Source organism: Carassius auratus, chromosome 38, assembly GCF_003368295.1.
Source record: "Carassius auratus strain Wakin chromosome 38, ASM336829v1, whole genome shotgun sequence".
NCBI classification, from domain to species: domain Eukaryota; kingdom Metazoa; phylum Chordata; class Actinopteri; order Cypriniformes; family Cyprinidae; genus Carassius; species Carassius auratus.
Window position 1 is genome coordinate 3,849,462 of NC_039280.1, and position 15,434 is coordinate 3,864,895.

General features: G+C 35.4%; 1 pseudogene; it reads right to left on the reverse strand.

The window, feature by feature from the left end:
• Nucleotides 1–6,210: 6,210 nt before the first annotated feature.
• On the reverse strand, nucleotides 6,211–9,342 carry LOC113056690 (MARCKS-related protein-like; annotated as a pseudogene).
• Nucleotides 9,343–15,434: the final 6,092 nt, after the last annotated feature.

Below are 15,434 nucleotides of genomic sequence, written 5' to 3' on the forward strand. Positions count from 1 at the left end.
AAATCTATAAAAAAACAAAAATGCACATAAAAAAAATTATGCATAATATCTGCCTTGATGGCATCAATCAGAAATAATGTTGTTAGTTTGGTATAGGAACATATTTTTTGAAAAAGTGATGTTTTTCTTGGCGGCCCCAATTTACCTTAACCCACTGAGGTAAAATGGGCCACATGGTTTCAGCTAAAATGGGCCATCATCTGTGTCACTCACAAACACATATACACATGTGTGTGTGTGTGTAAATTAGTTGTTTTTTTTAAATTTAGCTGACACTTTTATCCAGAGCGACTTACAATTACTATATATATATATATATATATATATATATATATATATATATATATATATATATATATATATATATATATATATATATATATGTCAGAGGTCGCACGCCTCTGGAGCAACTAGAGGTTAAGTGTCTTGCTCAGGGACACATCGGTGTCTCACAGTGGATTTGAACCCAGGGCTCTCACACCAAAGGTGTACAAACATAAAATGTGATCCATGTTCTGCCTGGTTTCATGAGAGCTGTGGTGAAGAGAATGGTATCTGTGATGACGATGGTTTAATTTGCAAAGACTGTGTTTGAAAAAAACTTTCATCACACACACACACAAATCAGTTATCAGTTATCAATTTTGGATGTGAATTTTTGTAGTTTGCACATTTTGTTCTAAATGAATTGTTCACACACACACACACACACAAAAACACACGCATACACACCCAGACACACACACAACTGACATCAGTTCACTGATCTATGTTGTTCCAAAATTGACTTTTTTAATTGCACATTTGAATATGTGGGTTTGCACCCAAAATGTATATATTTTTTTAATGGCACATATGGATATGTTTGTTTAATGCAGTTTAAATGTTATGTGGCTGTATAAGCAGTTGTTTTGAAATTAAAATTGATGATAAATTACTATTTCCCTTTGCAGTTTGACAGGCCCATTTTACCTGAACAGCTGGCCCATTTTACCTTAAACTGCTCATGCAAAAAAAGTTGGCTCAACTGATGTTTCAAGAACTGTAGGGCCTAAATAATTATATTTTATTACATAATTTCAACACAAAATGATCAAAAACAGTCATTATTAATCATAAATACACATGGAATAGGCATATATGGTATTGTATTATTGTCCCAAACGATTTACCAAAAAGTGGCCCAATTTAGCTGATATCACCCTACTAATAAACTGGTGTTTTCTGTGTCGCTGCAAAGATTAATTTTTTATGATGCTGACTTGCCATGAACGCCAGAGAGATATGCACATTATGGATTACATAATCAGAGGGTAGCCTATTTATTTTGGTTTTAATATTTTCGTTTAAAAGTAGACATTTCAAGCTTTCTGTAATAGATAGTCTTATATTTCTCAAATCTGTGAGGCACACGCTGAGTTTCGGCGCAGACATGTTTAAAAGCAGACATGTCAAGCTTTCTATAGATATCTCTCTCATGTCTCTTCGTTGAGTATTCGCGGAGTTTTTACAGTTCATTTTAATGACGTGTTTGTACATTACGATCAGCCAGGGCCGGCCCTGACCAATTTGCTGCCCTAGGCAAGATTTTACCTGGCGCCCCATGCATCACAGCCCATTTAACCCTGTCATTGTGTTCATGATTTAGCATATATATATATATATATATATATATATATATATATATATATATATATATATATATATATATATATATATATATATATATATGATTTCTAAAGGTTCATGTGATAGACTGGATGTCACATGTGACACTGAAGAATGGAGTAATGATGCTGAAAATTCAGCTTTGCATCACAGAAATAAATGAAAATTTAAAGTATAATAATTTGAAAACAAATTATTTTAAATTGTAATAGTATATCACAATATTAAATGTTTTTCTGTAGTTTTGATCAAATAAATGCAGGCTTGATGAGCAGAAGAAACTTCTTTCAAAAACATTAAAAATAGTAATGTTTCCAAACTTTTGGCCTGTACTGTATCCCCCCAAAACTGCACAACTGTAGAGTAAAACATTAATAAAAAAAGTGATAATAAAAAATGGATGCGGCGTCGGGCACGCTACACAACAACTGATCGTGCGCGCGCTCTGTTTCTGACGCACTTCAAGCACTCGATGGGCGGGGGAAGATTGAAGAGCCGGACTTTTTTTTTTTTTTTTTTTTTTTTGCTTTATTTGGTAGTATTTCGAATTAATGGCTTTTAAATAGTAGCCTATTATAAAAAAAAAAGAAAAAAAATTAATTAATTAAAAAAAAATTCACTCGTTCACTCATTTTGGCGCCCCTATGGATGAGTGGCACCCTTAGCATTTGCCTATACCGCCTATGCGCGGGCCGGCCCTGCGATCAGCGCAGACAGCACACCTTGTTTGTTATCTTTATTTTATAAGTGCACAAAGTTCTGTTGTTTTTATGTCTGTATTCAATAAAAGTAGACCCTTTACAGATTCGATTGATGTATTCTTATCTGTACGATCAAAACTGAAAGTGTAATTTAAGTTCTTTTCGTGGTTATCAGGAAAAAATGACTCATAATGCGTATATGCGTTAATCGACTCCAGAGGGTTAAAAAGAGTTTTCTATAAAACAAAACTTAATGAAGTCGTTAAAATCATGTTTTACCAAAAACAGGTCTTCACCTTTTCTCGTGCCGCTTTCATCTCTACGTGCAGACTGAGCTCGTGCGTCATCTTCGCGCCAGTTATTCAGCCAATAAAGTAAAGTATAAGCCTATGTATTTCAATTTGTGTCTAGTACTATATTAATTACAAAGGTTTAATTGGCATCTATATTTCAAACGACCCGACCGACCGCGACCCGAATATCATTAAAAATATTTTTGGATGACTTGTAACCGCGGGCAACCGCGGGTGGCAGCAGGCACCCGCTCATTTTGGATCAACCCGCGCATCACTGTTAAGTGCATGTCTCCTGTGAAATGATTTTCCTGTCTAAAATGTTTCTATTTACAGTTGTTTTTATGGGATCACATTAAAAGTCATGAATAAACATATAATCATACACACATAAATCTGTGTTGTGAATTTTTTTAAATCAAAAACATTTGAAGAGGGCAAGCCGCACAAAATATTGTCAAATTCCATCACTAGATGGTGCTGTAACAAACACATGCTAATAATTCAGCAACTAAAGGAATTCTTTGTTGAATGAAGATGTTATTTAACGTTTCTTTAGCCCTTTCCTTGTCTTTCTTTAAAGTTTGGCTTGATTTAAAAAAGTTATAGATTTTCAGAAACTGATTTGTGTATTCAGGAAATATGTGTTTGTTATTTTTCTTTTTTGATAATGAAATTTACATATTTTGTATGGACTGTATTAAAATGTGCTAGGTTAAGGAGTTTTATAGAGGAGGTTACAGCTGCCCCAAATGCATGAGGACATTCAACCAAAGACCAGCTCTCAGTAGTAGCACAGTGCTGGATAAAATTGTAGAAAAAATTGGAAATTGGAAAAAATGGAGGCTCCAGCTAGGCCTAGAGATGTGGAGTGTCATGTATATAAAAGAGGAAGAATAAAAGCCACCAAGTCTTGTTTGGTGTGTTTGGCTTCTTACTGTCAAACTACCATTCAGCCTCATTATGATTCTGAAGCTTTCAAAAAGCACAAGCTGCTAAAAGCATCTCCAAATCTACAGCAGCAGATCTGCCCTCAACATCATAAAGCGCTGGAGATTTACTGCATAATGACTGGAAGTGTGTTGGTGTAGTTTGTATGCAGCACAGTGGGAAACAGTTGCAGCTGAAATGGCCAAACAAACAAAAAACAAGTAAGATGAGGTGATATATTTACACAAATAATGATTAATGGGGATTTCAGGGTTTGGAAAATGGATAGATGATTATATTTTTATGATAGTTGTAAGCTATTTTTAGTGCAATTACAGTACATCCATTCAATATTTAATTGATTTTTTTTACATTATTCTTATTTATTGCAAATTCATCCAAAGGAGCTGAAAATAAAACACAGATGTCATTCAAAAAAAAAAAAAAAAAAAAAAAAAAACCAACAACAACAATGGTTTAGCAGTATAAGACAACACTAAGAAAGTGTCATGCTTTTTATGAAATTATCCATTAAATGTCTTAGGTTATTCTTATTAATGCCACAAGTTCGAGTAATATTTAGTCAGTGGATTCTCACCTACAGTAAATACTGTCTTGCTGATGTCCAAATTTCCAACACTCATAATAAATCAGAATATTAGAATGATTTCTAAATGATCATGTGATCGACTGATGTTACATGTGACACTGAAGGTTTTAAGTATATTCAAATAGAAAACTATTATCTTAAATTGTAATGATATATCACAATATTACTGTTTTTCTGTATTTTTGATCAAATAAATGCAGGCTTGATGAACAAAAGAAACTTCTTTCAAAAACATAAAAAATAGTAATGTTTCCAATACATATGTATAATAATTTTTTTATTTTTTCAGTGGCTCTGATCGTGTGTGTGCATGTTTTTTTTTTTAGTAAATGTATTCCTTGTTTTGGAACCATAGTTATCATTTATGAATATTTGCTCTTATTAATTTCTATATAAAAGCTTACTCCTAAACCTATACCTTTATTTATTTACTTATTTAAGTAATAGGGGGTTTTGAATCTTAAGATATAAAAATATTGGGAGTTCATCATGACATTCATGAATGATCTGTGTCTAACAGCACCGAAATTGGAGAAGGCTTGTCTGTATCTGCCAAATAATTTGGCAGTTTTAGGTAGATTATAATTATTAATCTAAAACTGCACAATTTGCTATTGGTGATTTTTGCTGTATAAACAAACATTACTATAATTGCAAAACATTACGCAGGTGGTGTGTAAACACTAGGTGGTGCTATAACAAAACAATGTTAACATCAATTGACCAAGCATAATCTTCACAAATCAACAAAAACAAAAATAATCACATTCCAGCCATGACTCCAATAATACATGTCCAATTAACTTAAAGTTCTTTATATTAACCCTGTATATTTAAACTGTGTAGTCAGCCATCAGGTTGTGTCAGTGCAGCAACAAGTAAATGTATATTTTTTATTATAACTCAGGAACCATATGGGTTAGGTAAAAAAAAAAATATGTTGCTGTCAGATTTAACTGGCACATTCCTTTCAACATCTGCCTTGAAAGTACCCTGACTCACAAGGAAGCAGTAACTACTGTGACCCAGCAGAAGGAGCAGGTTTAGAACCCTGTCATTCATCAATCATCATGGCTAAAGACACGGGACACATTTGGGTTTACATTACAACTTCACCTTTGTCACCTTTGAATGAGCCCTGATTGCTAAATGCACACATTATGTACAAAATCTGGACTTTCTTGCTGTATTTAATGCTGCTGATCCAATAAAATTCAAGTTAGAGAACAACAGCACATATACACACATCCACTACAAATTGCATCAGCTCAGAGGAGCTTCATCTCATTTTCAGGTACTTTGAACCATTATCCAGCAGGATCTTACTTGGACTAGAAAGTCATCTAAATTTCCAGAAACATAGCCTACATATGTTAATAATATCTGCAGGATGCCTCAGGTCTAAAAAGGCTGGTCAGTCATAAGTGTACAATCTCAGTCTTTGAATATCTGAAGTTTGTACCCGCTGTAGTCTACCTGCATATTTAAGTCTTTAATCTTTAAGAGTGTTTATTTGACTTACCTGAGTGGCAAATTGCCAAAGAGAAGAAATCCTGTTTATCCAAAAAAACTTTGTTGTGAGCTTGTAAAATATAGCTAAGAGTAAATACTTAGTTAAAGGGAGAGTCCACACAAACATGAAAATTCTTACATTCACTGACCTTCATGTTGTTTCAAAATTGTATGACTTTCTTACTTCTGTGAAACACGACAAGAGACAATATTCTGAAGCAAATCGGACCTATGTGTATGGACAAAACCAAAACATATTTTTTTTTCTTCAGATTTCAGATTTAATTACAATTTTTGAGTAATCTATCCCATTAATGATGTGTTTGCATGGATTGTCCTGCAAAACTTCCTACAGTCTTTCAGTTTCTTTGTGTGTATTAAAACAAGTATAGTACTTTCTTCTACTTCTTCTTCTGAAGATGAAGTTTGTTTGTTATGGTTTAAATAACTTTCTTGTTAAAAGCACTCCATTTCAGAAAAACAAAAAACCACAAGAGGGGGTCAGACATTTATTTGGCCTAATTGTACAACATCTTATTAACACCTGGAAATGTTAGCAAAATAAAGAGTCAGAAAATGTATGTACAGAGACTTAACAGAACAAAAATATATATTTGATAAAAGCAGTGGTTTATTTCCCCTTTGTCGTAAACTTTGAAATGTGTATCTGGATCTGATTAAAACTGTAAAACATCATTAAAAACAGACTAAGACTAAAACCTATTCACTCGCCAGTTCTTCTGACACCCTACAGTTTTCAGGACTAAAAATTGGAATGTAGAGCTATACAAACACTTAAAAAAAAAGATTTTTATTTATTTTTTTGTAGTTTTACATTGTCCTGTAACCATCTCCTTAGAGAACAATTTGTCATTTCACTCATCAGCCCTGAAAAATCAAGGATCAGATGAAGTTTAAAGAGAAAAATGACTGAAAAGACTGTGAACAGGGAGCCACACTCTTCCATCCGCAGCTCTTCCTCTGAGGCGGAAATTCCATCAGTCTTTCCAATCCATACTCAGAGCACTTCCTGGCCCGATTCCCCCCAAAAAAAACGCTCTAGACGTGCGGCAGCACGGAGCTCACAGACACCGGACAGGACAGACCGTTAGCAGAAAAGATGGTGAAAGAGCTCGGTTTCTCTGTAGTATTGCTGTAAGATTGTGGCTCAAGTCTCATATATTTATATATATTTATATATATATTTATATATTTCAATCTCAAAAAGAAAAGAAGGATAAAGATAAACAGTCTAGGTTGCCACAGTGAAGTGAGGTCACTCTGCAGCCGGCTCCGGGTCCGGGTCTGAGGCTGTGGTGGGCGTGGTCTCTTCAACAGGAGCCGGGGTCTCCTCAGATTGTGTGGTCTCCTCTGTGGGCGTGGCTTCTGTTTCCTGGGCGGGTTCTTCTGCTTTAGGCTCCTCAGCCTCTTCTTTGGGCTCCGCCTCTGCTTTTGGCTCCGCCTCCGCCTCAGGTGCCGGTGTCTCATTGGTTTCTGCCGCAGCAGGCTCCTCCTCTTTGGTCTCTGTAGCAGCCTGGCCGTTCTCCTCGGGTTTGTCTTCGGTGGTGGGCGTGGCTGTGGGCTCAGCTGCTGGCTCAGCTGCGGGCTCCGCTGCCTCCTCGCTTCCCTTCTTGTTCTTCTTCAGGGAAATGCCCTTGAATTTGAAGGAGCTCTTCAGTGAGAATTTCTTTTCTTCTTGGTTTCCTTTGGAGCTTCGCCATCAGATTTGGTGGCGTCGCCTTCGGTAGCAGGGGCGGCTTCGATGCCATCTCCCGCCTCCGTCTTGGCAGCCTCCTCCTTGGCAACCTCCGTGGTTCCATTTCCGTCTGCTGCCACAGCTTCTCCATCTGGCTTGGTAGATGCGTCACCATTGGTTTTCACATGGCCATTTTCCTGAAGAGAAAAGCAGAATGAGGGAAGATAAGCCAAATGCATGTTGGCACACACAACACTGGTGAAAAGCAAAGGGTTTATGCTTGTAAATGCTTGTTTTTAATAGTCACAGTAAAAAGCAAATGCTTGCTTTTATTGTATAGTTTATAGCACAATGTGTTGGCCATATGTCCACAGCAAATAAATTCCACTCTTTTCGATCCAATACCAAGTACTTTTAAATCCTTCAGTGGATATGTAGGCTACCTCTATTTTTATTTATAAATAAATATTAAAATCACAAGTTTAAGAAAAGATCTCAGTTTCATGTAAAATCAAACCTTAAAATACAGCAATATTAGAAGAATTGAGATTTAAAGATCAGTCAGCTAATCACTGTATGGTAGTGCTGCTTCAACCTTAAAATAGCCAAAATAGATATAAATTACTGATTAATTCAGGAAATCTAGAAAACAATATATTTTTCTATCAGAAAAGACTCTTGAGGATTGTTATACATAATTACAGTAAAGACAAAAGCAACACCCAGTAACCCAAAAGCAGAAGTATATGGTGTAATTACAACTGCGTCCACTAGAGGCGACATTGATCCACTAAATATAATTCACAGTTTAGAAAACCAACCAGTACCAGAGAGAACAAAGAAACGGGAGACAGCAACCCTAAAACTGTGTTTAAAACAACATCCCACTCGAAAACACCCATTTTATTCTTGCATTACAGGATATCTGACAATTACCCATTCAGATGATGTATCAACCGAGCACTATAGCCTTGAAATACAGTAACTTAGTCTGTGGAAGTACTGGGGTGTTTAAATCATATGCACAAAGATATGCAAAATAATGCACTGAGTTGATTATTAAAGAAAAGAGCCATCTTATTCCATATGGAGGGGGAAGGGCGCATATGCATTAAGGGGAATGGGTAGAATGATTATTAATGAAGTACCAGAGGAATGGTCCATGCATTCACACACGAAGACACTCGCGCATGCATTGCATTGTTTGCAGATCAGCAGAAGCGCTCTGCATCATTTCGATGCAGCTCTGCAACCTTTTGTTCTCAATTCGGGTTACTGCTAGCTTCAGCGCCAACACACAACCACAGAGTCTGCTTGATAACAAACTAAACGAACTAAAATGGGTTTAAAAGTATACATGATATACAATTTTTTTTAAATAAAAAAAAGAAAGAGAGAGGGTTTAAAAAATGTACATTCAAACCCTCAAAATAAATAAATAAAAATGCCTCCTTCAGAACTGAAATTATATTGTAGACACAGACACACATTTGATAATCCAAAAATGTAACACAAATTCAAAGATTAAGTTGTAAATGGTGTATTGTTGGATAAATGATATAACTGAAAGGTAAAAATAATAATAATTTTGATATCCCATTTAGCCATAGCAGAAAGCTGATAGTTTAATTATAAAAGTGCTTGTAGATCCTCACCTGACCATTGGCTTTATCAGCCACAGCTTTTTCGTCCACTGTAGCTTCACCTTTAGATAACTGAGCACCCATCCTCCTTTGTGTCTTCTTCAAAGAGTTAAAAATGAAAATAAAATCACTAAAAACGCAGAGGGTCCTTAAATTCAAACCCACACAGTAGAGATGGTGAGCGAGCGTTTAGATTCCTGGTGTGTGTGTGTATTTTTTATCTGCTGTGCTCAGCAGACATGAATAAAAGCTGCTTTCTGGTAGTAAATCCACACGGCTCTGCGGGGAGACCAAACTAAGAGTTTCACAGCTACAAGTGTGAGTATTTGACTGTGTGACTCCACCCAGCAGCTGCGCCGCCCAATCTGTGTCAGAGGGCTGGAGCTTCATCTGCCTCATTCAACCACACTGCTACACACACTCCAGCAGATTACTGGATCCACAGCGTTACACCTCTGGATGCATGGACTACTGATATAAAGGGCTTTATTAGGGATTTGATTCATGCTTTGAACAGTAAACTTTCATATCCTCATCATATGTCTTAATATCTGATGAAATATATAAAAAAAAAAACAAGTGATGGTAATGAAGTGAATGTAGGGTTGAATTTTAAATCTTCTCATTGCTTTGGTTAAGGAATACATTTTCTTGTCATGTTTGCAACGTCTTATATGAAATACTGGCAATTAATTTAAAATATTCCAGGTTCTTTTTCATTTTTACTTAAATGTTTCAGAATAAACTTATTTAAACTCAGGTTTACTTGATTATCCATACATAATTTTAGGGAAAAATCACATTTAAATGTATCAAAAATGATACGTCAGACTTTAAAGGAACATTTATTTGTTAACCTGTCAATACACTTGTATTGTGTTGCTTTACATGTTCTGAGAGATCATAAAACTAAGCATTTACATGTCATATTATATTACTGGGAACTATATAGAAAACTGGTATTTATATATGTGTTAAGTAAATAGTCTGTATATTGTTCTAAAGTTCTCATACAATTTCTCTAGTTTAAACATTTTAAACTAAACATGTTTCATGATAATTTTGTTGTTATTAATAATTAATTCCAATTTAATTTCCCTTTCTTTTAGTCCAGTTCTGTGATGACATCATCGCATGGGAAGTGACATCATTTTGGAGGGAAGTAACAGCACCAGTGTTAGTGAGTATTAGCAATGGAGTTAAAAGATTTTGTGATGTTTTGTTAGCTGGTTTGCAAAAAACAGTCCATCCTGTAAAATTAAACTAATATTGGTTTGATAATATTAACATTTCAAAAGTTAAACTCTCAGTCTCTCACTGAGCAATGACTAACATCAGCTCTCTGTTTCCAGTCTGTTCCTTTTCTTGCTGTTGTGTAAAAAGTCAAGTTGTAATTAAATTGCTTGAGCTACTCTTTTATAAAATTACTTCTTTAAATTGCAATACAGTGTAACAGGAAGAAATCATTTTTGTTTTCACACAGCTAGTACAAGATAAAAGTGAAATATATTTTAGTATAATTTATTTAAAACATCCACCTTCAGATTGTCTTTTTCTTGTGAAATCTTTGTTTATATACTTATACTTGTATAATGTAAATGTAAGAGTAACTTTTAAAAGAGTAATATTTCAAGATGAACATTTACTGGAAATCACTGTCATGTTAAATGAGTATCAATTATGATTCATCAGACTTTTGAGAAACGTTTGTCTCACTGTCATCATTGTATGGCATTGCATTATACAGTATGTTTACGAAACTACAGCACTTTAATCATAAAACAAAAGGAGTTATACTGTTATAAAGATAATCTTACTTTTTGGCCATTGGAATATCAGCATTTGCACCAAATTGTACATTTTTGCTCAGTTTGTTCCTCTGAATAAAATTGATGTGGCTTTTCCTTTTTTGAATATAAGCTCATAATAAAAAAACAAAACAAAAACATGTTGCTCAAAGGTTCAATAAATTGTTCCATTTGAAAAAAAAAAAAAAAATCTCACAATTATTTTATATGTCAGGCTTTACAGGGTTAAAAATATCTACTGTAAGTGCTTTATTGTGCATGCATCGTTTTGCCTGAGGGAGACAACATTCTTTCTGTGCTAATCGATATTACATCACAGACGCTGAGCTTAACTCATCCTGAAGCCAGAACATTCCTATAGCAGCAGAAGTGCTGGAATGCCACATGGTTTTAATGCCCCCCTCCAGTGCTGTGAGGATGACATGCAGTGTCCCGACCCCCCCGCCTCCGGTATGTCAGGAATGTGTTCGCCACCCAAAGATCCCTGCTGACACCATGATCTTCACATGATGGAAATGAGCCCGAGGCTGCTGGGTAATTCACCCCCACGGCCTGGTGGGTGGACAGGGGAACCTAAGAGGAATTAGGTAGAACAAAGTCCACTGGAAATTATTTTGCATGTTCCTGAGAAGACAGAGAATAGGAAATGAATCCAGGCTAAATTACAGGGAAATTTGAAAGAAAAGAAAATGAGAACATATAATGAAACCAAAATAGGATGACTTATGTTTATGCAGCTTACCAACATCTACTTGGTGTTGAGAAATTTGACCCGATATATAAGGAAGATAATAAGATAATAATGAGATAATAAGAAGAAGTGAGACAGGTTGGCATTTTTAATGTTTTGTCACTTTTGCTCACTGAGTTTGCTTTTTTTTTATCAAAAATACAGTAAAAATATAAAAATTGTTAGATATTACTACGGTTTAAAATAACTGTTTTCTATTTTAATACATTTTAAAATATAATTTATTTCTGTGATGTAAAGCTGAATTTTAAGGGTCATTAACTCAGTCTTCAGTGTCACATAATCCTTCAGACATCATTCTGATATGATGATTTGGTGCTCAAGAAAAAAATATTAATATTATTATTATCGTATAATATTAAAAACAGTTTGAAATACTTAAAGGGGTCCTATTATGCTCTTTTACAAGGTCTTGATTTTGTTTTGGCGGTGTACTAGAACAAGCTCTCATACTAGGTTGTTCGAAAAACAGATTATTTTTCACATATTTTACATTATAACACCTCTCTCTGGCATGAACGGCTCCAATAGTTCCTGTATCAAATGAAGGCCCGCCTTCTGAAATACACAATGTGCTGTGATTGGTTAGCTTGGCCAGTCTGTGTTGTGATTGGCTCCACTCAGAGTAGTTTTTGAAAAGTGACTTCTGTTAAATAAAATATCTCCTTTTGAATTGGACTTTGAGCTTCGTAACTTTGCAGATCTTTTTTATTCTCAAACAGCAACATTACAGACTAACTAAAGCTGAAATAGTGAAAGAGAATTTTAGCACCCCTTTAATATTTCTGTGGAAATTGTGATAAATGTTTTCCAGGGATTCATTGATGAACAGAAAGATCAAAAGCATGGCACTTATTTGTAAAATATGTTTTGTACGATTATATGTCTTTATTGTCACTTTTGATCAGTTGAATGCACCCTTGCTAAATTAAAGTATTTATTTCCTAAAATAAATTAATAAAAAAAGATACATAAATAAAAACCCTACTGACTGCGGACATTTGAACAGTAGTGTAGTATATTCCTAAACTATTTGTAAAAAAAAAAAAAAAGGGAAAGTTTGCATATGCCCAATAGATGATCAATATAATAATAAAAAAAAATAATTAGAGCAAAGTTTACACTAAAATTAATGCTGTGTCAACATTTATTAACCCTTGTGACTCTAAATTATAATTTTTTTGCTTCTGTTGAACACAAAATAATACATTTGGAAGAATGCGGGAAACCAAACAGTTGCTGGAAACCACTGACTAAATACTATGGAGCAAACAATTTAACAAGACTTTACAAAGATAGGGAGTAAAATTTAACTTAATTTTTAGTCTGTTCTTTACATTAATCTGTATTGACTTCAATAGACTTAGAATATAGTCCAAAGCCATCCTTTTACATAGTTTTTTGGTAGGGTATGTGTGTGTGTGTGTGTGTGTTCCAGAGACACATTTTTCATTTTGGGCTGGGACTAATAATGTAACTAAATGTATTTTTAAATTCTTTAATTAGTTTAAGACAGTGCAAATGTAGAAAGATTCTTCCCTCTCAATCAGGACCAGAGAAGCAGTTTTGTGTGTGTGTGTGTGTGTGTGTGGATGTAATTTAGAATAGAGTTTGAATTAGAATAGATGGATGGAGGGGGAGGGGAAGAGCCTTTAGAGAGAGAAACGGAGTGTGTCGATATGTGTGTGTGTAAGAGAGGTAGAGACAGCTGTAATGTAGGTGTGTGTGTGTGTGTGTGTGTGTGTGTGGTGTGTGTGTGTGTGTGTGTGTGTGTGTGTGTGTGTGTGTGCGTGTTCGTGTGTGTGTGTGTGTGTGAGCTGCAGTGTTAGTGGGTCAGTGTGCCAGCTGCAGTCTAATCATCTGCTCTTTCTCACACACTCATATTCTTTAAAGGGGTCGTATGATGGGATTTCAATTTTTGTTTCAAGCTCTTGGGGCATAAAGAAAATCTGTAAAGTTGCAAAGACTAAAGTCTCAAATCTAAAGAGATATTCTTTAAAAGTTAACACTCGTCCACACCTCTCTAAAACGCCTCGTTTAAACACGCCCCCACATCTCTACGTCACTGTGTGGGAAGATTTGCATAACGCCGCCCAGATGTTCAAGCAAAGAAAGAAGGTTCAACCTTTTAATCTCACTGTAGTATTGTTGTTGCACCAAGTTGGGAAGAAGCTGTGTGTTTGGTTGTGAAAGCGAAACTACTTTGTTTGGCCTTCCAAAAGAGGATGATGTCTGCTTCGTCATGCCTAGAGCTGATCCGTGCTGCTCGCTGAGGATATACATCAACTTCACACTGTGGATCACCGGATTGGCTTTCACTGTGGATGAAGCTAAGTCTAGCCTGGTGTCGTCACATGCGTCCTTTGTCGAAGCCCCCGGCTGTTCCTCATTCTGCAAGGACAGTCTAGCGCTTCTGACTCACAGTCTGTAAGTATGTTTACATATTTAAAGGATTTGCTATTGATGATTCATACACTTATTTTGAGCAGTGTAGAGTAGCACTTGTTTTGTTGTTTCTCTGATCTCAAATGCAGACATGGTTTTATTTTACGCAGTGCATAAAAGGGCATTTGTTTAGCTTAAAATGATTGCTTATGAGTCTATAGTTCATAAAATTGCTTTCCCCAGTGAAAAAATTAGTAGAGAGATATGCACAGATCAACCAGTGTTTACAAGTCGAAACAGTCCGAAACAAATATGTCAGTGGATTTTGATGTGAGAGGAGATGGTTGGAACTTTTCACTTATTATAAATTATGGAATATGTATCTTGACCAGAATCAAAGGTTTGAAGTTAAAACATCTTAATGATGGATTTGCTTTTTACAAACATGCAGCTGTTTGCATCACTAGACATTAACTGATAAACTGGAGTTCTGGATTTCATGTGAATTATTATAATATTTTTATCAGCTGTTTGGACTCTCTTTCTGACGGCACCCATTCACTGCAGAGCATCCAATGGTGAGCAAGTGATGCAGTGCATGTAGAAACAAACTCATCTACATCTTGGATCTTTTTTTCAGTTTTTTAGGGGGGGGGGGGGGTAAACCATTCCCATAAGTAATATTCAAAGGGCTTCAAAAAACATGAGACATCTACCACAATCTTAAGCATAACTTGAAAATGTTTTGATGATTCACTGAATTTCAGAATATTTTTGTATTTATTGTATCTCTTGTTATGATGACAGCTGCATGAACAAAACCTGATGATCATGTTCTCCAACATGATCTGGGGTCCAAAGAGCATGACATTTACTTACATTCAAATAATCTGTTACACTTTATTTTGATAATCCACATGAGACAATCTACTAACTTCAAATAACTTTGCAACCACTGTACATGTCAATTCTCTTGTTAAAGAATTAGACTGTTAAGTTAGGTCTTCACTGTACGCCGCTGCTCATGTAAATCATGTGTGATATTTTTGAACATTTCTGCCAGCAAAAATGAAAGTGTGTGTGTTTGTGTATGTTCTTGCAGACTGACAGCCAAAAGCACAACAGCTTTAGAGTCACACACCCATAACAACACAATCATCTCTCTATCTCTGCGTGCGTCAGGCCTTGTGCTTCATCTCATTTCACTGAGATAATTCTGCATGTTAAACCATATGTAGTCTTGCACATCTAGACCACAGACTCTCACCAAAAATTTTAAACCACTTTGCAGCTTAGTTTGTTCAAGAACTGTTCATAGACCCCCACATGACAGGCCGATAGATAGATAGATAGATAGATAGATAGATAGATAGATAGATAGATAGATAGATAGATAGATAGATAGATAGATAGATTTTTTCCTGTATTTTAAGATGT